Source organism: Lepisosteus oculatus, unplaced genomic scaffold (assembly GCF_040954835.1).
Source record: "Lepisosteus oculatus isolate fLepOcu1 unplaced genomic scaffold, fLepOcu1.hap2 HAP2_SCAFFOLD_456, whole genome shotgun sequence".
Lineage (NCBI taxonomy): Eukaryota > Metazoa > Chordata > Actinopteri > Semionotiformes > Lepisosteidae > Lepisosteus > Lepisosteus oculatus.
In genome coordinates this window covers 51,540-72,990 of record NW_027167995.1, presented here as the reverse complement: position 1 = coordinate 72,990, position 21,451 = coordinate 51,540, and the positions used below count along the sequence as shown (strand labels likewise).

At 44.6% G+C, this 21,451-nt stretch overlaps 9 non-coding genes and 1 pseudogene across 9 annotated transcripts; 6 read left to right on the top strand and 4 right to left on the bottom strand.

Annotated features, from left to right (window-relative positions):
- The first annotated feature begins 1,074 nt into the window (after nt 1-1,074).
- Nucleotides 1,075-1,156, top strand: trnas-acu (transfer RNA serine (anticodon ACU)). The gene has a single exon. It is a non-coding gene; the product is annotated as a tRNA-Ser (tRNA).
- A 711-nt stretch (nt 1,157-1,867) lies between these two features.
- On the bottom strand, nt 1,868-1,939 carry trnag-ucc (transfer RNA glycine (anticodon UCC)). The gene has a single exon. It is a non-coding gene; the product is annotated as a tRNA-Gly (tRNA).
- A 2,242-nt stretch (nt 1,940-4,181) lies between these two features.
- Nucleotides 4,182-4,323, top strand: LOC138229976 (U4 spliceosomal RNA). The gene has a single exon (XR_011186037.1). It is a non-coding gene; the product is annotated as a U4 spliceosomal RNA (small nuclear RNA).
- Nucleotides 4,324-8,676: 4,353 nt separating this feature from the next.
- On the top strand, nt 8,677-8,747 carry trnag-gcc (transfer RNA glycine (anticodon GCC)). The gene has a single exon. It is a non-coding gene; the product is annotated as a tRNA-Gly (tRNA).
- Nucleotides 8,748-14,207: 5,460 nt separating this feature from the next.
- On the bottom strand, nt 14,208-14,349 carry LOC138229975 (U4 spliceosomal RNA). The gene has a single exon (XR_011186036.1). It is a non-coding gene; the product is annotated as a U4 spliceosomal RNA (small nuclear RNA).
- A 1,292-nt stretch (nt 14,350-15,641) lies between these two features.
- On the top strand, nt 15,642-15,760 carry LOC138229982 (5S ribosomal RNA). The gene has a single exon (XR_011186042.1). It is a non-coding gene; the product is annotated as a 5S ribosomal RNA (ribosomal RNA).
- A 635-nt stretch (nt 15,761-16,395) lies between these two features.
- Nucleotides 16,396-16,559, bottom strand: LOC138229984 (U1 spliceosomal RNA). Its single transcript, XR_011186043.1, has one exon. It is a non-coding gene; the product is annotated as a U1 spliceosomal RNA (small nuclear RNA).
- A 1,806-nt stretch (nt 16,560-18,365) lies between these two features.
- On the top strand, nt 18,366-18,484 carry LOC138229983 (5S ribosomal RNA; annotated as a pseudogene).
- Nucleotides 18,485-19,256: 772 nt separating this feature from the next.
- On the top strand, nt 19,257-19,330 carry trnat-agu (transfer RNA threonine (anticodon AGU)). The gene has a single exon. It is a non-coding gene; the product is annotated as a tRNA-Thr (tRNA).
- A 1,879-nt stretch (nt 19,331-21,209) lies between these two features.
- On the bottom strand, nt 21,210-21,291 carry trnas-cga (transfer RNA serine (anticodon CGA)). The gene has a single exon. It is a non-coding gene; the product is annotated as a tRNA-Ser (tRNA).
- Between the last annotated feature and the right edge of the window lie 160 nt (nt 21,292-21,451).

Sequence of the window (21,451 nt, the reverse complement as noted above, 5' to 3'; positions counted from 1 at the left end):
CTAGAAATGCTCACCAGATTACGTTTTAAGAAGGAACTGCGCCTCAGGTTCCGCCGAGATCTTAACTCGGATGGCAGGATTCAGAGTCCGGAGTGTGGACTGATGGCGAACGGAGGGTCCACATACTGTGGATCCCTCAGTGATCTTCCGCGTATTCAAACCGCCAGCGTGTGACTCCCCTGTCCCTGTGACCTCATTGCTCTGCTCTCTCCTCTGTGCAGCCGAGCCCGACTCACGGTAAAGTGAAAAAAAAGATGCCCTCAACGTGAGATTTACTCTGGAGCGAGGATAGATGTTACCTTTTTATCATTTAACAGGATGTATGTGATGTGGCGACTAGGTTCAATTTTGTATCCTCTTTAAAAGATTAAGGACTGGGGTGAGCGTGATTTACCACCCTTTCAGCTAAGAACCCGACTTGCGCACCGTTTAAGCTGCATAGACTCGGTCGTTTAACTCTTCTCCGTTAGCAGGGTTAAGGTTAAAGAAAAAAAAATAGCTGACTCCTTTTTTTTGCCAGCCGCTAGCGCTGATTAGCAAGGCTTGTATTTCATGTTTTGCAAGTTGCATCCATTTTAAGAAAAACAAGTCGCGTTAAAGACAGGAAATGAATACTTGCATTTGATTAAGTTTAGCCGTAGGCTGGGATCTCCTGTTTACTAGACAGGCGCTTTAACCAACTAAGCCACGGCGCCCCGGGAGTGTTGTCCTTTTGCAGCCACTTGGACACACCACTCAGACACATCTGCATTCGGTGTGTGCTCCGCCTGCTCGCTGAGCAAGTTGCCACCTTTACATACAATAGCAACATCGACACCAAGAGAAAGGATGACAAATGGCTTTTATCTGGAACTTTTCATGTCCAAGGAGCTCAATGTGCTTTCTGTGTACAACAGGGCCACTGAACTCCACACTGGCCACTGAACCACAGCAGTGGCTTGCTGGCTTGACATCTCCCAAGGAAAATGTTGAAATCACATGTGGAACAGGAAAATGACCCTCGAGTACGTGGGGAAAAAAAGAAAAAGATCATCTGGAGCGCGCCAACCCATGTCCGGACAGCCCAGTTTCGTCAACAAGGTGGCTGAGTGGTTAAGGTGATGGACTACTAATCCATTGTGCTCTGCAGGCATGGGTTTGAATCCCATTCTCATTGCTCTCCATGTCTGACACGTGTGCCTGTTCGACATCGGCCCTCCTGTTGTTTGCTCCGGTGCTAGAGCCGTACATTTTCTAGCAGTGGCTGAACATGGTATAGTAGGCCAACGTCGGTATCGAGCAGTGACAGTAACAGTACTTACTGCGCCCCATAAGAAATCGTTTGTCCCTGTTCAAAAGAGATTGTGCAATGTCCTGCGGCGTTCGTAAAGCAAACCTTTGACAGTTTGAAAAGAGGAATTTATTCTGCTTCCTGTGCGTGCAGTAGTTACAAAGTTGAACGTCTTTACACGATCTGCTGCAGTTTTCAGTGGGCGGGCTTTGTCAGATGGCTTGAAAAAACGCACTGTGTTTCGGCTCGGGAAACATCATGAGCAGTGTCCTGCATGTTTTCTGTGTATAGCTGTCTTTTAACGCATACAGAATTCATTCGAAATCATTGATTTCTCCAATTAACAAGGGTCCCTTTTTGAACCTGCCAGAAGCATTCTTTCAATGTAACAGATTTACTCCGGGGAAAGGCAGCATGACATTGAGAGTAGCTCAAGCTTTCAGCACCCGTATCGGACTGCGTGTATGCAGACACCGCTCAGAATCCCCTGTAAGATTCTCCCTCAATTCCGTTTTTCAGTGCTTTAGCTCTTTCAAAAGACTTCGCTTTGCTAGTCACAATCCAAGGCTCATGACAGCATTTGAAAACATTCGCCACTGCGTTGGCCGGGAATCGAACCCGGGTCAACTGCTTGGAAGGCAGCTATGCTCACCACTATACCACCAACGCACACCCACAGGAAGCCTGCAGGACACCACCAGAGAATGCTTTTTTAATTTTTTTTATTAAACAGAATTTACAAATACAAATACAACAAGAGGATCAGAGTCATGTACAAGAGAAAAAAAACGCAGCAGAAAAAAGCATTTAACTACCAGAGGTAATTAAGTAATTATGTGATCAAATTGTATATTTTACACGTATCATATTTTCCTTGCTTTAATATTTCTCAATTATTTATAAACTTTAGTTTCAACATGCATGCGTTTCCTGTAAAAAATAAAACTCAGCACACAGTTTTTCTTTTAACAACATTTCGAGTACCTCTGGCATTCATGAAAAAGACATACACAAAAGCAAATAACTAACTCTAAGACTGTCTAAACTATTGAGTTTTTCAAAGAACCAGAACTATAACAGTCCTTAACACTTAACTACACCATTCCAAACTAACACTAAAGAAACACTAGTATATACTGGTATAACAAATATAACCAAACATAATCATTAACTGAGCAGTCACTGGGAGCAAATCTCCTTCCCGTCCACAAAGGCCCTCGCTCCCACAAAGTAGGCTCTCCTCCCCTCTCTTCTGGCAGCTTCAACCTGGGGCCACAGCTGGTTCCTGGTGCTCCTGTCCGCGGCAGACAGGTCCTCTGCAAACCTCAGTTTGTTCCCATTCAAATACTCATTCCCCCTCGCCGCTCGCCACAGCATGTCCCTCGCCGTCCTCTTGGTGAACTGTATTATAATCGATCTGGGGCGCACTTGCCCAGACATGTTCGCTCTCCCGAGCCTGTGAACAAAGTCAATGGCCGATATTACGTCCTCCTGGTCCGGCAGGGTCCTTTTACAGATACCCTTCACTGTTGCAACAAGGTCCTTATCACGTTCCTCTTTAACTCCAAATAATTTTAAATTCCATCATCGACGGTATCTATCTACATCGTTCACTTTCAATTCAAGTTCTTTAATATGCTTTTCTTGTTTGGTATTTACTTGTTTAAGAACTTTTACTTCACTCTTTAAGTCTTCAACCTCTTTAAACACACAGTCCATGGACTTTTTAAGACTTTCGATTGCGACTGTATTAGATCGAATCATTTCCTTCAGCTCACCCAAGCTCTGTGCCATCATGTTGAAGATGTTGGTCTGGAGCTCCTCCAGCGTCAGGTCGCCCCTTCCTCTCTTGGCTGCCGGGGTTTTCACAGGTGTGCTGGGCAGGGACTCCGGCTCTTCCTCTGGCAGCTGAGTCTCACTTGGGCTGCGAACGCTCGCGTACGAGCGCATCTCCAGCACTCTTTCCACGTCCCCTCCAGCTGCTTCACTTTTCCCTTTAGTTGCCATCAATTTTCTTGTAGTGCTATACATATACGATTGAGGTTTCTTAGACTTCTCCTTCGAAGACCCAGCACTCTCTTTTCTTTTCCCAGTGTTACTCATATCGAAATTCTTAAACCTAAAAAAAATCGTTTTTTTTTCTTTCAATTATAACTGAAGTTTAAACAAGTAGTGTTAAGTCCTTATTTTTCTGTAGTCAAAAAAAGCAAAAATTAACATTCAGGTCATGAAAAACTCAAAAAAAAATCCTCAACCACTAAACTTTACCTCCCACCTGAGCGCCATCTTGAACGCCCCTACCACCAGAGAATGCTCACGATTTCGGAAGCTGTCTCCGGGACGTGCTGATTCCACACATCCTGAATAAATCATGATATTGTTAGTTGCTGTAGCTAGACGTTCAAATGAGTTTCATGGCCAGATGGACTGTTTCCTCCAGCGGTATAGTATTGCAGTGAGACAGCACGATGCCTGCAAGACTATGTCACGCTAAACGCCACAGATTGTGTTTGTCCGTTCATGTCAGTCATCCTGCAGCCACGGGAAGTGGGACACAAACATGCCGCAATGCTTTCAAGACGTTAGGATTTGTTTGTGCAACATCCGAGAAGAGTACTTGTGGCTTGAATGTGAACTGTACATGCCCGCCCCCTTTCCTCTGTAGTGCATGAGTTCCTCCCAGCATGCCCTTCGTCATTGTTCTGTCATCTTGTATTTAAAGGGTTGTATTTCTGCTGCTGAAAAGAATCAACGGCTTTCTTTGTTCCCAACGGAGCCCTTGTCTGTCATGAAATTCTTCAAAACCTCAAGCTAGAAGAAGACGACAAATATGAAGCGTTACAGCAACGACATGCCATGAGACAATTGATAACGATTTCCATAGGATCCCCGCGGTTGCCTGGCAACCGTCAGCTTTGCGCAGTGGCAGTATCGTAGCCTGTGAGGTTTAGCCGAGGCGGGATTATTGCTAGTTGAAAACTTTTCCCAATATCCCGCTTCCGCCGGTTTGCAATACAATCGGCGAAAGCAATTTTTGACAGTCTCGTTAGAGACTGAGCAAGGTGTTTAAAGACAGATTTGGTCACGGTGACATCATGGTAGAAAGAAGCGAGCTTGTTCCCAGTGGGCATTGATTCGTCGAATATACGTATATTTACGGTGAAATTACGGCTATACGTATATATACGTCGCCTCGAAGTATAATCAACGTCGAATTGCAACCGTAAAATTGACGACATTAACAAACGCATATATAACGTCGAAAACACATCTAACACAGTGCCTGAGGCTTTTTACTGTATGTATCGTGTGTGCCGCAACTAGGAGTATACGGCACTCTGCACAGTGTACGAAGTAAATTATTTTCGCAGCAATTAATTTACACGTGTATAATAAATATAGTAAATATAATAAATTAATTACTGCGAAAATAATTTACTTCGTACACTGTGCAGAGTGCCGTATACTCCTACTTGCGGCACACACGATACATACAGTAAAAAGCCTCAGGCACTGTGTTAGATGTTTTTTCGACGTTATATATGCGTTTATTCATGTCGTCGATTTTACGGTTGCAATTCGACGTTGATTATACGTCGAGGCGACGTATATATACGTATAGCCGTAATTTCGCCGTAAATATACGTATATTCGACGAATCAATGCCCACAGCTTGGCATACAAGGGTTTTGCTGAGGGGGTCTTGCCACCTGCCTGAAAAAAAACAGTAAAATGTTTGAGTGCCTATAGAGTTTCTATTTTTATTTTCTTGACAAAAGTCCCCCATCAGTGCGCGGTGCCCGAGGAAAAATCTGTAGGGGGGCGTCTGAAATTCTGAGGGGGGAGTGATATTTCGGTTGAAACGGAGCTGTACGGTGCAGCTACCCAAATGAAATCTCGCAGCTATACCATTGATTAGTGCTTCATGATAGAAGATAACGACTAGCAATCTGGTATTTGCGATGAAGTTCAGTTTCACATTTTTCGTCACTCTCAAGGTTTGTATTGCCTGGAGCGAAAAGTACCATAAGCGTTCATTTTTGCAGCTACATGGACGTTCTGAATCGTTAAGAAAAAAATGTTGTAAAACCAACAGAAAGCACAGACTGCTATAACTAGTCCTAGTTATATAACGATTTTAAGTATAATGATAAACTACTGCAAGGAATCGGTCCACCTGAGCAAACAGGATCGTAATGTTGACACTCAATAATATGTGCAGTTCCTGGACGGATAGCCCTCCTGCCCATCAAACAGACTGAGTGACTGTTCGTGTCATTTAGTGTTGTCTGACCATTGACAAAGTACAACTATTTTTTTAGGGTGCAAATTAAGTTAGGTAAAACTTTTTGCCCAAAACTGAAGGGGCGACATTCCCCCCTCCCCCCGTGATGCCAGGCCTGTCCCCATCCTATTCCATAATGTCATTATATATAATACCATACAACAGTGACCGATCCTTACTTATTGCATGCGTTAAAATTGCACATCAGCTCATAGCAGCGATGTATTATCAATGTTAAATTTCAACCATAATATCGACAACATTAATAAACGCATACGTTGAGAAAATATCGAACCCAGCATATTTTCCGGTTATATACCACAATGCATTGCTAGTATTCGTTGGTCACCATTTTGGACACGTTTTTCAAACGTAGAAGTATATCCGAAAATATCTCAGCAATCCTCTTTTGACGAGTAAGTATGAACAATAATAATACTATCTGAATACATACAGATCTTTCTTAATATTATTTTGATTAAAATAGTATGTGAATAAGCAAAAAAATGGCACATAAAATAGTGTGAATGGGGAAGATGACACAAAATCGTTTTGCCGTTTCTCTTATTCTTATTCTATGTTGTACTTTCAAACTTTGGGTACTCTTTAATTAGGACAGACTTTATTGCTCAACTGCTATGATGCAAGCCAAATTTTATACATTTATTTCAGCTTTGAGCTTAGTAAACCGTTCATTTTTTAGATTATACTAAAGAAGATATTAATCATCAATTATTTGGGAAGTAATATTATATAATTTTCTCCTAGCTGCGGTGCTGAAGTCCCACCCTACATCAACAGAAAAAGAAATAAAGGAGCACGCAATGTGTTACTTGAAGAATGCATATGCAAGGCAGGGGGCCAAGAGATCTGGACTCTGAAAATAATAGGTTTTTGGTTCTAACTGTTAGGACAATTAGACAGGGTTTGCAAATAGTGGACAAAAATCGTCTTAACTTCCATTGTAATATTTTATATTTTATGTAATATTTTTTTCTTGGAAATATAGAAGTTGTACATTTTAAAATGTATATCTGAATCAAAATGTGGTTTTGAGTTAGTGTGTTAATGTAATTAGTTTTGTGTTTGTCATTACTATACTGTATATTGCCATGTTACCAGAATTTGAAGCTGAAGTTTAAGACTAGTTGTGTTTTTTATGATTATTGCCCATATGTTGATTGTTGATTGATTGTATACAATGTATAATTTGAAATACATATGTTTCAGGTGTGAATGTGTATTTTCAGAATACATTTCTAAACCTAATCATTGGCTTGTTTTACTTGTTTCTACACCTATAAAATCTATCTTTGATGTATAATAGACCTCTACCCATATACGTATAATAGACCTCTAATGTTATCCCTATAATAGACCTCTAACCATATACGTATAATAGACCTCTAAAGTTATCCGGAACTCCAACCATATATGTATAATAGTCCTCTAAATTTATCCGTATAATAGAACTCCAACCATTTATGTATAATGAACGTCTAAATATAGACGTATAATTGACGTTTAACTTTAGACGTATATTAGAATTTCATTCTAGACGAATTGTAGACCACATTTAGACGTCTAAGATATGCGTTTAATAGACGTATATTATACGTCTTTTGCCCAATGGGTTACGTCTCAACAGAAACGCTCTTTAGCTCTTTCAGCGTTATGCAGAGAACATCGTCTGTCGAGATCATTTTTAGTCAGCGCGAAACGCCGTGTGCTGTCAGTTTGATTTCATATTGCTCGTAGCGGCGCCTGGCTTTTGTCTGTCAAACGTTAGGTTGCGCTTCTTCATGCTGCATCGTCGGCATGAGTGGAGCTTTTTAAACGTCTGTACTTACTGCGCCCCATAAGAAATCGTTTGTCCCCATTCAAAAGAGATTGTGCGATGTCCTGCAGCAAACCTTTGACAGTTTGAAAAGAGGAATTTATTCTGCTTCCTGTGCGTGCAGTAGTTACAAAGTTGAACGCCTTTACACGATCTGCTGCAGTTTTCAGTGGGCGGGCTTTGTCAAATGGTTTGGAAAAACGCACTGTGTTTCGGCTCGGGAAACATCATGAGCAGTGTCCTGCATGTTTTCTGTGTATAGCTCTTTTAACGCATACAGAATTAATTCGAAATCATTGATTTCTCCAATTAACAAGGGTCCCTTAAAGGATGAGTCAAAGTAACGTCTAATCGGATTAGTTTCCTTAGAGCTGGTTCAGAGTTTGCTCAAGAGTTTACCTTTCACAGATGCGCAAAGAAGAATGTTGGGGGTGCACGCTTCAAGGCGCCTTACAGCTGTAGGGAGTGATTCGAGACGATTCGTGGCGTGTGCTCGTTCCCATATACCGTACGACCCGGGGTGCAGTGCTAGGATGACATACAATACCGCTTGGGCACGTAACAGCGTTATATGGAAGTGCGGGACGTGAGGGTTTTCGTTTGTTCGTTTTGTTTTGCTCTGCTTTGCTTTGTTTTGCTTTCCATCGCGTTGGTAAGAGCGTAAATAAAAAGACGATTCCTGTGTCTACCACTAATGTAAGAGCTATTTCAAGTGCGACGTGGTGCGGCTTTTCAAATGCTTGTGGGCATTTCTCTGTTGTTGATTCTTTTTTTGTGTGTAACAAAGTGGCATTTTCATGTCCGGACGGGGAGACTTTATCATTCCGACATGAAGCCACCCTTAAGTCCTCTGAGGCGTGTCTGTCTGCAAGGCTTGTATTTTGGAAATGTTTTTTATGAAACGGAGAACGACTTTGAAATAGGCTTCCGCCGGCGCCTCGCGATCCAGGTAAGATTGTAGCAAGAACGCAGCGGCGGTGGGGCTTGCTGTAGTCGTGGCTGAGTGGTTAAGGCAATGGACTAGAAATCCATTGGGGCCTCCCCGCACAGGTTCCAATCCTGTCGACTACGTTGTCCGCCTTCAGTCGGTGTGTTTCGGCACAAGCAAAGAAGCGCGCCTCTTTGCTGTTCCTGGTGGTTTTAAAACGCCCAATCGCTTGTACCTGCTGCCTTGGAAATAAGTTCTTCAGCGTCCGCAAATGGCATTTTGCAGCTGGAAGCAGATGTCGACGCGTTTTGCACAGAGCACCAAAAAAGCGTCTTTTTTGAAGGCCCAGGCACTGAGCATTGGTGGTTCAGTGGTAGAATTCTCGCCTGCCACGCGGGAGGCTCGGGTTCAATTCCCGGCCAATGCAGTGGCTTTTGCAGCGAGCGGCTCCATCACTTGCATCCCCTTGCAACTTCCAACTAAAAACCCACTGAAGCTAAGCAGGTGTGAGCCAGGTCAGTACCTGGATAAGGATGAGCTACAGGGAAAAACAAAGCTTCCAGCTGGAAGCGGTGTTAATGGTGCCGGCGGGGGGGCGCTCACCCTGAGGTCTGTGCGGGTCCCAATGCCCCAGTATAGTGACGGAGATGCTGTGTTGTAAAAGGGCGCTGTCTTTTGGATGAGATGTAAAACCGAGGTCACAGCGCTCTGTGGTCATTCAAAATGACCACCAAAACCTTTGACAAAAGCTCTTGGTAATTGATTGTCTTCAATAATGCTTCTCCTTTAGGTACATTTTAAATCAGCTGAAAAATGCTGTGAAATGGGGGGGCACTTCAGGCCAGTGTAGGATTTGGGTTACAAGAACCATGAAACTGCACGAGAAAGCCCGTACACTGAATTACACGGCTTTCTATTCAAAGGAGGACAAAAGAAATTCCCTGAGTTTGATTTTTTGCAGCACAGAGAGGAGCACTGTCGTGAGGCCGGTTAGCTCAGTTGGTTAGAGCGTGGTGCTAATAATGCCAAGGTCGCGGGTTTGAGCCCTGTACGGGCCAGGTCTAGGTCCAGGTCCCTGTTTGTGAAACAGGCAAATGACTGTCTCAGGGGCCCATTCCTCATTCTCAAGACACATGTATGCAGTATGTACACCGTGCATTGAGCAATAGGGACTGAATACACCACAGGTAAGGTTAGAAGTCATTCTGAGGTGCCACATGTGAGGGATACAGCTAGGCATCCGAAATGTAGGGTTTGAGACCCTTCAGGAGTATTGCATCCTTTGAGACAGACCCGTGCATGTTAAACAAATGATCATTTCTTTCGGCATTAGGGACTAAATATACTAAACATATGATGCTAAAATGTTATTTTCACATATATTAATGTAATAAATGATTGCTTATGCTTTATAAACAAATCTAATTATAATAAAAGCTTAAGTTTTGTATTTATCTTGTACCATAGAACATGATTTTCTTTGTATTTCAAGCCCACAAAGCGTCCAAATGACGCACTACATGATATAAGGAAGATTATCACATGCATATCGGTATTATCTTTCTTATGAAAATGCATTCCTTTCATTACCTTTTACTTTTTAAAATGAACTCAAATTGAGTATAATGTAATAATTTAAGTAGAATAGATTCTAATAATATAATGATCCAGTGTTTTGCACTACTTCACTGCTTCACTGCTCTATGCCATCTGGAAATAAATCCTCAGACTGCTTACTGCCCTGGGCATGTACCAATAAATTAAAGGAGCACATCTGTTTATCACTGCGTTGAAGCAGGAGACACACAGTCTCTGCAAACACATCCTAAATACAGTGTTCCAGCACCTTTGACCTCATCCAGAACGTATCAATCCTTGAAAGGGATTGCTGTCCGAATGCACATCTGAATCCCAAACAGAATCTCTAGTAAAATACGATCATTTGTGAAACAGGCAAATGACTGTCTCAGGGGCCCATTCCTCATTGTCAGACACATGTATGGAATGCTTTCACCGTGCATTGAGCAATAGGGATTAAAAACACCGCAGGTAAGGTTAGATGTCATGTTCTATGATCATTTCTTTCAGCATTAGGGACTAAATATACTAAACGTATGATGCTAAAATGTTATTTTCACATATATTAATGTAATAAATGATTGCTTATGCTTTATAAACAAATCTAATTAAAATAAAAGCTTAAGTTTTGTATTTATCTTGTACCATAGAACATGATTTGCTTTGTATTTCAAGCCCACAAAGTGTCCAAATGTTCTATGATCATTTCTTTCAGCATTAGGGACTAAATATACCAAACGTATGATGCTAAAATCCTGAAAAAAGGATGTGCTCCATCTCGTCAGTAGATTGGATTCCAAAACTGATTTGGGTCAATATACATTACCTTTGAAATTAAAGTACAGTCTACTGTAGGGAACCATCAACTTAGAAAGCATTGGCCTTCCCTGGGGGTCAGGTAGGTGCAAAAGATAAACCTTTATCCTATCTTTATCTTAAGATAAGTGGCCAAGCAGTATTTTTCCAAGTTTCACCAAGCACATCATGTTGCCATAGTAGACAAAGTTCTATAAAATGTTAAATAACTTTTAAAAAAAGTATCTTGGTCTTACAGTACTGTACAAGGTGAATTAAACTGTCCCTGGTAATAAAAAGTAATTAGAAGCATCTCAGAAACTTTATCTCTAGAAACATTAGCTGTTTTATATCATGTAATTTAGTGTGATGTTGTCAGAATTCAAGGACATTATCACACACAGAAATTGGTTCAGTTAAATCTAAAAAACACAGCTAAACATGGGTTTAAATGTAACAGAAGTCTTACCTCTTGTCAAAAGATTTAATTCAAGAAGCGATGTAATAAATGATTGCTTATGCTTTATAAAGAAGCTTAAGTTTTGTATTTATCTTGTACCATAGAACATGATTTTCTTTGTATTTGAAGCCCACAAAGTGTCCAAATGATGCACTACATGATATAAGGAAGATTATCACATGCATATCGGTATTATCTTTCTTATGAAAATGCATTCCTTTCATTACCTTTTACTTTTTAAAATGAACTCAAATTGTGTATAATGTAATAATTTAAGTAGAATAGATTCAGGTAGGAAATATATTATATAATATATTTTGACAGACAAAAGTCATGATGTTTATGGCTGACATCATTTCACATGGGTGAATTTTAAGCTAAGAAATAAAAACATTTACAATGAAGATACCATTGCTTAATTTTAAATGCCTTTAAAAAATAAATACCTCCTGAGAATAATTTGCCACTCCCAGATCCTTGGTAAGGTACTGTTTGAATCCAATCAGGAGAGGAGCATCCAGGGAGTGCTTTCTATAGAGTCCAGCTTGGGCCACTCTCTTCCGGCCTGCTGATACTTTTTAACTACTCAGGGCCTGTAAGGATATAAAACTCCGGTTTAAACATTTTATACCTATAAGACAAATTAGAATTTTAGTAAAAAATAGATACATCTGAAAAATAAAAAAGTCTTACTGCTGATAGAGTTCTTCAGAGCTCACATCTTCCCCTTCCTTATCCGCTTCTGTTTCAGTTTCTAGAGCAGCCTCTGGCATCTCTTCCTCCTGGACAGCGGCCTCTTGCTCAGGGCCGCTGGAATGCAGGTAGATTTCTTTTCAACATGCTTTTACATAATATGTTGTAACAATGATTTCAAAAAGAAACTACAGAAGCCTTACAGATTAAAAATATCTCACCTTGCCAATGTGTCTTCAGGCTTCCCATGTACAAAAAGGCCCAAGGACTCTAGCAGTCTTACAACCACTATCCTGTTTGCCTCACCAGACACGATCTCTATTCTGTGGTAATCCACGATGACCCCGTTCTTCAGGTGATTCATCATGTCCTCCCTCGCCTGTTGAGAGGCCATCCTGATCTTTTCTGCCGTGGCGTGCTTCATACACGCCCTCTTCAAGTGAGCAGGAAGCTGATCAAGAGTATTCAGGTACATCTTGCACACCAGGGGAATCCGCGCGGGTTTCCTTTGAAAATAAATAATACCATCTGTGTATAGAAACAAGCTAAGACTGATTTCTTAAATTATCCTTAATTTTCTCTCTCATAGTTTGAGCATAATGATTTTATTGCATTTATATAAGAATTGCTCATTGCTCCTAAATAAATAATGGTTTCATAAAAAAATGAACACTTACTTGGTCTCAGTCACAGACTTTCCAATAGAAGCCATTGTGGAGTTCAGCAACTGCAGGTCCTAGAAGTGGGGAAGGAATTTTAAAAGAGAAATTGAATTACAATACAGAAGGAATGGCTGAGGGTTCACTGAAATATATAAATATACAAATTCCAAAGACTGAGTCCATATAGAAACAACTACCTTTCATTTTCAGTATAAGAAAAAAAAAACATTATCTTCCAAAGCATCATAAAATTGTCCCTTCTTCCAGACTCTACTTCTCTCTTGTAGTAGTATAGCAGACCTTTCCAGGTGAGCAGATCACAGAGTCTGAAATGAGCTTCCTCCATCAAGCAAAGTACCTGAACATGACTCTGTCTTCATAAAAGCGCCCCTGTAATAAAGAAATTAAATCCGAAATCAAGAGGGCAGTTGCCTACTGAAATACAAGAAGTCATCAATTTTAACCTAGCAACACATTAAAGGCTGCATCTATACAAATACGATTCTAGAAATGCTCACCAGATTACGTTTTAAGAAGGAACTGCGCCTCAGGTTCCGCCGAGATCTTAACTCGGATGGCAGGATTCAGAGTCCGGAGTGCGGACTGATGGCGTACGGAGGGTCCATATACTGTGGATCCCTCAGTGATCTTCCGCGTATTCAAACCGCCAGCGTGTGACTCCCCTGTCCCCGTGACCTCATTGCTCTGCTCTCTCCTCTGTGCAGCTGAGCCCGACTCACGGTAAAATGGAAAAAAATATGCCCTCGACGTGAGATTTATTCTGGAGCGAGCCAGTGTTGCGCATAGCTGCCTTCAAAGCAGTTAACCCAGGTTCGATTCCCGGCCAACGCAGTTGCGAATGTTTTCAAATGCTGTCATGAGCCTTGGATTGTGACTAGCAAAGCGAAGCCTTTTGAAAGAGCTAAAGCACTGCAAAACGGAATTGAAGGAGAATCTTACAGGGGATTCTGAGCAGCGTCTGCATACATGCAGTCAGATAAAGGTGCTGAAAGCTTGAGCTACTCTCAATGTCATGCTGCCCTTCCCCGGAGTAAATCAGTTACATTGAAAGAATGCTTCTGGCAGGTTCAAAAAGGGACCCTTGTTAATTGGAGAAATCAATGATTTCGAATGAATTCTGTATGCGTTAAAAGACAGCTATACACAGAAAACATGCAGGACACTGCTCATGATGTTTCCCGAGCCGAAACACAGTGCGTTTTTCCAAGCCATTTGACAAAGCCCACCCACTGAAAACTGCAGCAGATCGTGTAAAGACGTTCAACTTTGTAACTACTGCACGCACAGGAAGCAGAATAAATTCCTCTTTTCAAACTGTCAAAGGTTTGCTTTGCGAACGCTGCAGGACATCGCACAATCTCTTTTGAATGGGGACAAACGATTTCTTATGGGGCGCAGTAAGTACAGACGTTTAAAATGCTCCACTCATGCCGACGATGCAGCATGAAGAAGCGCAACCTAACGTTTGACAGACCAAAGCCAGGCGCCGCTACGAGCAATATGAAATCATACTGACAGCACACGGCGTTTCGCGCTGACACAAAAGTAATCTCGACAGACGCTGTTCTCTGCATAAAGCTGAAAGAGCTAAAGAGCGTTCCTGTTGACACGTAACAAGCTCGTTTCTTTCTACCATGATATCACCGTGACCAAATCTGTCTTTAAACACCTTGCTCAGTCTCTGACAAGACTGTCAAAAATTGCTTTCGCCGATTGTATTGCAAACCGGCGGAAGCGGGGTATTGGGAAAAGTTTTCAACTAGCAATAATCGCGCCTCGGCTAAACCTCACAGGCTACGATACTGCCACTGCGCAAAGCTGACAGTTGCCAGGCAACCGCGGGGATCCTATGGATATCGTTATCGATCGTCTCATGGCATGTCGTTGCTATAATGCTTCATATTTGTCGTCTTCTTCTTCTTCTAGCTTGAGGTTTTGAAGAATTTCATGACAGACAAGGGCTCCGTTGGGAACAAAGGGCGTTGTGAGAAAACCGTTGCTTATTTTCAGCAGCAGAAATACAACCCTTTAAATACAAGATGACAGAACAATGACGAAGGGCATGCCGGGAGGAACTCATGCACTACAGAGGAAAGGGGGCGGGCACGTACAGTTCACATTCAAGCCACAAGTACTCTTCTTGGATGTTGCACAAACAAATCCTAACGTCTTGAAAGCATTGCAGCATGTTTGTGTCCCACTTCCCGTGGCTGCGGGACGACTGACACGAACGGACAAACACAATCTGTGGCGTTTAGCATGACATAGTCTTGCAGGCATCGTGCTGTCTCACTGCAATATTATACCGCTGGAGGAAACAGTCCATCTGGCCATGAAACTCATTTGAACGTCTAGCTACAGCAACTAACAATATCATGATTTATTCAGGATGTGTGGAATCAGCACGTCCCGGAGACAGCTTCCGAAATCGTGAGCATTCTCTGGTGGTAGGGGCGTTCAAGATGGCGCTCAGGTGGGAGGTAAAGTTTAGTGGTTGGGGAGTTTTTTTGAGTTTTTCATGACCTGAATGTTAATTTTTGCTTTTTTTGACTACAGAAAAATAAGGACTTAACACTAGTTGTTTAAACTTCAGTTTTAATTGAAAGAAAAAAAAACGATTTTTTTTTAGGTTTAAAAAGTCCGATATGAGTAACACTGGGAAAAGAAAAGAGAGTGCTGGGTCTTCGAAGGAGAACTCTAAGATACCTCAATCGTATATGTATAGCACTACAAAAAAATCGATGGCAACTAAAGGGAAAAGTGAAGCAGCTGCAGGGGCAGCAACAGGGCGGAGGCGCCGCGCGCCCGGCCGACGTGTTGGACCGGTGCGCTTTACGTGCTGAAATAAACACGCGACAGCCCCGAAATGTTTCCAGAGTGTTGTGCACTGAAGACTTGCCTGGTGCTCCTCTGTGCAGATTGTTTGTCCTCCTCCAGTGCGGGACGAGCCAACACAAGGGAGCGCATTCGCCAACATCCAGGCACGCAATGCGATTTGGAAAGCAGCTCCTTTCCAAAGAGTTGCACACGAACGATCCTTCAGTCCCGCTCGGGGGGCACGGAACCCCCGCCACACACAGCTTCAAGTAGCGAGTCAGGCGCCAGGGCTTTCGCTTACGGCCACACCACCCTGAACACACCCCATCTCGTCTGATCTCGGAAGCTAAGCAGCGTTGGGCCTGGTTAGTACTTGGATGGGGGACTGCCTGGGAATACCAGGTGCTGTAAGCTTTTCCTCTCCCGGCCAGCAGGGGTCGCCGTTGGTGCCGTAGGCTTTGGGAGGAAAACCTGCAGGATGGAAAGGTGATCTATAGCCTCATCTCTAGAGATGTTTTGTTGCTGTGGCATGTGTGTGACCCATATTCAAAAAAAAAACCTGTCTGTAAAACGAATATCGAAGCTGCCTCTAAATCTGCAAATGAAGATGAGTCGATAAACCACTCGTTTTTCGTATAACTAGACATATATTCATTTGTTACCGATTTCATTCATTGAGCACGGATACAATAGAGGTACAGCCATTCACTGTTTGACATGTCTGCACTGGTACAGAACCGAGCAATCAGAAAACGGGTGAAACTGTCTTTAGACTCAGCATACAGTACCGAGGCCCCCCATGACCAAATAAAGGCTAACCTCGATAATCAGCCTAAAGAACGCAGACTACAGCAAAACGACTGACTTTGAAAAGGGAATGAACGTCCGGAAGGAGTAGTGGAACTAGCTTGAGATGCTTCTCCGGACCCCTAACTAAAAGCCAGCGAGAACCAGCAGCGGCGTCCACTCCTGTCGAACCGGGATCCTTCCGCAGCCACGCAGCTCGTGGTGTCCTAACCCTCCCGTATCTGATTTTGGACCAAGCACATCAGGGGAGAGCGCGAACGCAGTCCCCCACTACCAGAAATTATGCAGTCGAGATTCCCACATTTTGGGAATTCGCAGGGGTCAGCACAGCCGGAGTGCAATGGCCGAGCCTCGCCCTGGGTGAACCTCCTTCTTGATCAAGGTATCTCCCCTGCCAGGTAAGTATGAGTTAAACAGGCCCCTGCAAGCGGCCCGCACCCACAGCACAAATCGCGCAGCCTAGGCCACCTCCTCGCCCCGCACGCCACCGCCTCCTGCTGGGCCCACTCTTTCACACACTCACACGCCACACTAACACTCAAAAGTGTGGGCAAAACGAGAAAACGAGCGCGCCGTTTCCTACACATCTGCAGTCGCCGTTGCGCATTCGCAGCATGTCCCGGGATGCAATTCGGCCTCATTTGCATAACTCCAGACCGGCAGATCGCCACGCAAGCTCGCGACGTGCGCCTGCCACACACCGAACAAACCTTTTCAGCAATTTCCAAAAAACGGGCCTGCTCGCCTGCCCACAAGGCTCCGTCTCTTACCTGCTCTCCAGAGCCTGCTGCCTTCTGTGCTTTTCTCTCGGCACCGCTGCAGCGCACACAACTCCTGCAGCGGGAGGGGGGGAGAAAGTTCCCGCGCTCCGCCGCAGGGAAGGCTCGCTCCGTGCGCACACGTCCTTTCGATGCCAGTCCAACAAGTGCTCCGCATTAGCTGCGTCGGGGCTCCGGCGTGTCGCACCTCACCTCACCTCGCACTGCCCCCTCCTTGAATGTCTGCCGCTGGGCATGCCCCACTCTCCTCCGCCTTATCTTATCGCGTGTGAGCACCGACAATGGCCACAATGCCAGGGAATGGCACCTGTAAAGTGTTAATTGGGGCACAGGAACAGCCCGTCTCGTCTCGGGGGGGCCGGCTTCAGAGACAATACAGCAAACACAGCGGGGCGGGGGAAGAAGACGACACCACACATGCGGGTACATTCAGCTCCGGCGGGAACGAGACATTTGTCGGTCTTTTCAAGTGCCGAGAGCCGAGCAATCCTTCACTTGTATCGTTTCTCCCCGGTGACTAGATCTGGCCCTGCGACTCTCGACTGGGCTCACCCCCGGGGCAGCCCAGCAGGTGTGAGCCTGGCCGGCACCCGGATGGGAGATTCCACCCCGGAAAAGCTCCGGTTGCTGCTGCTCCTGCAAGAGGTGTGACTGGGACCAGTAGGGAGCGCTCACCCTGCGGGCTGTGTGGCTCTCTTACGCCCCAGCCTCCTGATGGCGACACTCTGCTGCACAAACAGGCGCCGTCCTTCGGGGGAGGCGTCAAACCGAGGTCCCGACCCTCCTTGGCCATTAGGAAACCCCAGGGCGTCTCTCAAAAAGAGACGCCGGGGGTGTCCCTCTGGTGTTAGTGCTCCCCTTTACCCATCAGTCGGGGTCTCCTCCTAATCCCCGTCTCACCTGTAACAATCAATGACGAGGCCCCCCTGTCCGTGAGATTAAGTACTCGCGCAAGAGACCGGGGGCAGAGCGCGAACGCGGTCCCCCGCCCCCCACAAAGTGCGCGCTCCGGGTTCCCTCTCGGGGCCCTGCAACACAGCGGAAGGGCAGCGAGAAGGAGCCTCTTGCTCTGACGCCGCAAGGCCACAAGAGGGCGGAGGCGCCGCGCGCCCGGCCGACGTGTTGGACCGGTGCGCTTTACGTGCTGAAATAAAAACGCGAAATCCCCGAAATGTTTCCAGAGTGCTGTGCACTGGAGGTTTTTGTCTGGTGAAGACTTGCCTGGTGCTCCTCCGTGCAGATTGTTTGTCCTCCTCCAGTGCGGGACGAGCCAACACAAGGGAGCGCATTCGCCAACATCCAGGCACGCAATGCGATTTGGAAAGCAGCTCCTTTCCAAAGAGTTGCACACGAACGATCCTTCAGTCCCGCTCGGGGGGCACGGAACCCCCGCCACACACAGCTTCAAGTAGCGAGTCAGGGGCTGGGCTTTCGCTTACGGCCACACCACCCTGAACACGCCCGATCTCGTCTGATCTTGGAAGCTAAGTAGCGTCGGGCCTGGTTAGTACTTGGATGGGAGACTGCCTGGAAATACCAGGTGCTGTAAGCTTTTGCTCTCCCGGCCAGCAGGGGTCGCCGTTGGTGCCGTAGGCTTTGGGAGGAAAACCTGCAGGATGGAAAGGTGATCTATAGCCTCATCTCTAGAGATGTTTTGTTGCTGTGGCATGTGTGTGACCCATATTCAAAAAAAAAAACCCGTCTGTAAAACGAATATCGAAGCTGCCTCTAAATCTGCAAATGAAGATGAGTCGATAAACCACTCGTTTTTCGTATAACTAGACATATATTCATTTGTTACCGATTTCATTCATTGAGCACGGATACAATAGAGGTACAGCCATTCACTGTTTGACATGTCTGCACTGGTACAGAACCGAGCAATCAGAAAATGGGTGAAACTGTCTTTAGACTCAGCATACAGTAACCACTCGGCCACCTCGTCTAGGAAACTGGGCTGTCCTGACATGGGTTGGCGCACTCCAGTTGATCTTTTTCTTTTTTTTCCCTCATACTCGAGGGTCATTTTCCTGTTCCACATGCGATTTCAACATTTTCCTTGGGAGATGTCAAGCCAGCAAGCCACTGCTGTGGTTCAGTGGCCAGTGTGGAGTTCAGTGGCCCTGTTGTACACAGAAAGCACATTGAGCTCCTTGGACATGAAAAGTTCCAGATAAAAGCCATTTGTCATCCTTTCTCTTGGTGTCGATGTTGCTATTGTATGTAAAGGTGGCAACTTGCTCAGCGAGCAGGCGGAGCACACACCGAATGCAGATGTGTCTGAGTGGTGTGTCCAAGTGGCTGCAAAAGGACAGCACTCCCGGGGCGCCGTGGCTTAGTTGGTTAAAGTGCCTGTCTAGTAAACAGAAAGTCCTGGGTCCGAATCCCAGCGGTGCCTTTTTTTGTTCTGTGTTCTCGAACAGAACTGGTCATTATGGACAACCGCATACGTCTAGACTTAATTAAATGCAAGTATTCATTTCCTGTCTTGAACGACTTGTTTTTCTTAAAATGGATGCAACTTGCAAAACATGAAATACAAACCTCGCTAATCAGCGCTCGCGGCTGGCAAAAAAAAAAGAAGTCAGCAATGTTTTTTTCTTTAACCTTAAGCCTGCTAATGGAGAAGAACCTAGTCGCCACATCACATACATCCGTTTCAACGATAAGAAGGTAACAACTATCCTCACTCCAGAGTAAATCTCACGTTGAGGGCATATTTTTTTCCACTTTACCATGAGTCGGGCTCAGCTGCACAGAGGCGAGAGCAGAGCAATGAGGTCAGGGGGATAGGGGAGTCACACGCTGGCGGTTTGAACACGCGGAAGATCACTGAGGGATCGACAGTATGTGGACCCTCCGTGCGCCATCATTCCACACTCCAGACTCTGAATCCTGCCATCCGAGTTAAGATCTCGGCGGAACCTGAGGCGCAGTTCTTTCTTAAAACGTAATCTGGTGAGCATTTCTAGAATCGTACTTGTATAGATGCAGCCTTTAATGTGTTGCTAGGTTAAAATTTATGACTTCTTGTATTTCAGTAGGCAACTGCCCTCTTGATTTCGGATTGAATTTCTTTATTACAGGGGCGCTTTTATGATGACAGAGTCATGTTCAGGTACTTTGCTTGATGGAGGAAGCTCATTTCGGACTCTGTGATCTGCTCACCTGGAAAGGTCTGCTGTACTACTACAAGAGAGAAGTAGAGTCTGGAGGAAGGGACAATTTTATGATGCTTTGGAAGGTAATGTTTTTTTTTTCTTTGAAATCGAAATGAATCAGAATATCAGTGCAAAAGACAAACTCTTGGTTTGGTTTAAAGAGATATGGTTTTAAAACAGACAAAATGTAGAAAACAGGTGTTTCTCACTTTTGGAAAAGAATGGACCGGGGGTAATATTTTACTAGTTGCAGTGCTAAGCTCACTGGGTTACAGTCCTGCAGTGTCACACCAGGGCCAGTGGTGCAATGGATAATGTGTCTGACTATGGATTAGGAGTTTGGAGGTTTGACTCCTGCCTGGCGCTGGTTGTTTTTAAACACATCAGCCTACTCCCTAAGTAGCCTGTGCTACTTACTGCATTGTAATCGTACCCAGTAAGAGATTTCCTTCATGTAAATGAACTGCACCTGACAGCTTTAGAAAAACACCTGGGCTCAGTACGGTGCTGAGAGCTCAAGTTGTACCAATAAACTTGACAGTAAAAGGTTGTAATTAGTCAAGAAATAAAGTCGAACAACAGCTGCGGGTTTGATTCTGAACGTATCAGATTGCAGCACCTTTTACTTCAATTGACAAATGATAGAGATTCGAAGAGAGATCCTTCAGACCAGCAAGCGAACCCACGGCTATTTCGGTTTTCTATCTAGGCAACGTTGGTGTCTGCAATAGCATACATGAAAGCGTGATGCAATTTCTGTGGCTACATTTGTTGCACGTCATGCACAGTAAGAGTGTTTCTAACACCAAATAAAAAGTCAACAATTAGCGATCACGCCTTCTCCTCAGTTAACCCACTGAAACCCTTGCTGTTAACAGTTCTTTAATGCGTGCTTTACGAGCACCTACATATTGTGTCGGTTCTTTCAGTTTTATTCATTAGGTTTTCAAAGGCATAAGTAGAACACCAGAGGTGCGAACGCAAGATGTGTGGTTATCTGAAGAACTCATTTCCATGGCAGCGGGGCCAAGCGATTTAGCGTTTTTATCGTACCAGGAAAGGAGAAACAGCACTTCGCCTTTGCCGCGCAGGCACAAGGAGACGTGCGGCAGACGCCGTAGTCGGCAGGATTCGAACCTGCGCGGGGAGTCCCCAATGGATTTCGAGTCCATCGCCTTAACCACTCGGCCACGACTACAGCGAGTTCGCCATCGCTGCATTCCTCCTTTAATCTAACACGGAGTGCGACGTGGCTGCGGAAACCTTTTCAAAGTCGCTCTCCGTTAAAAAAAATAAATACCTTTGACAAAATACGTGCCGGCAGATAGACACGCCTCAGAGGGTTTAAGGCTGGCTTC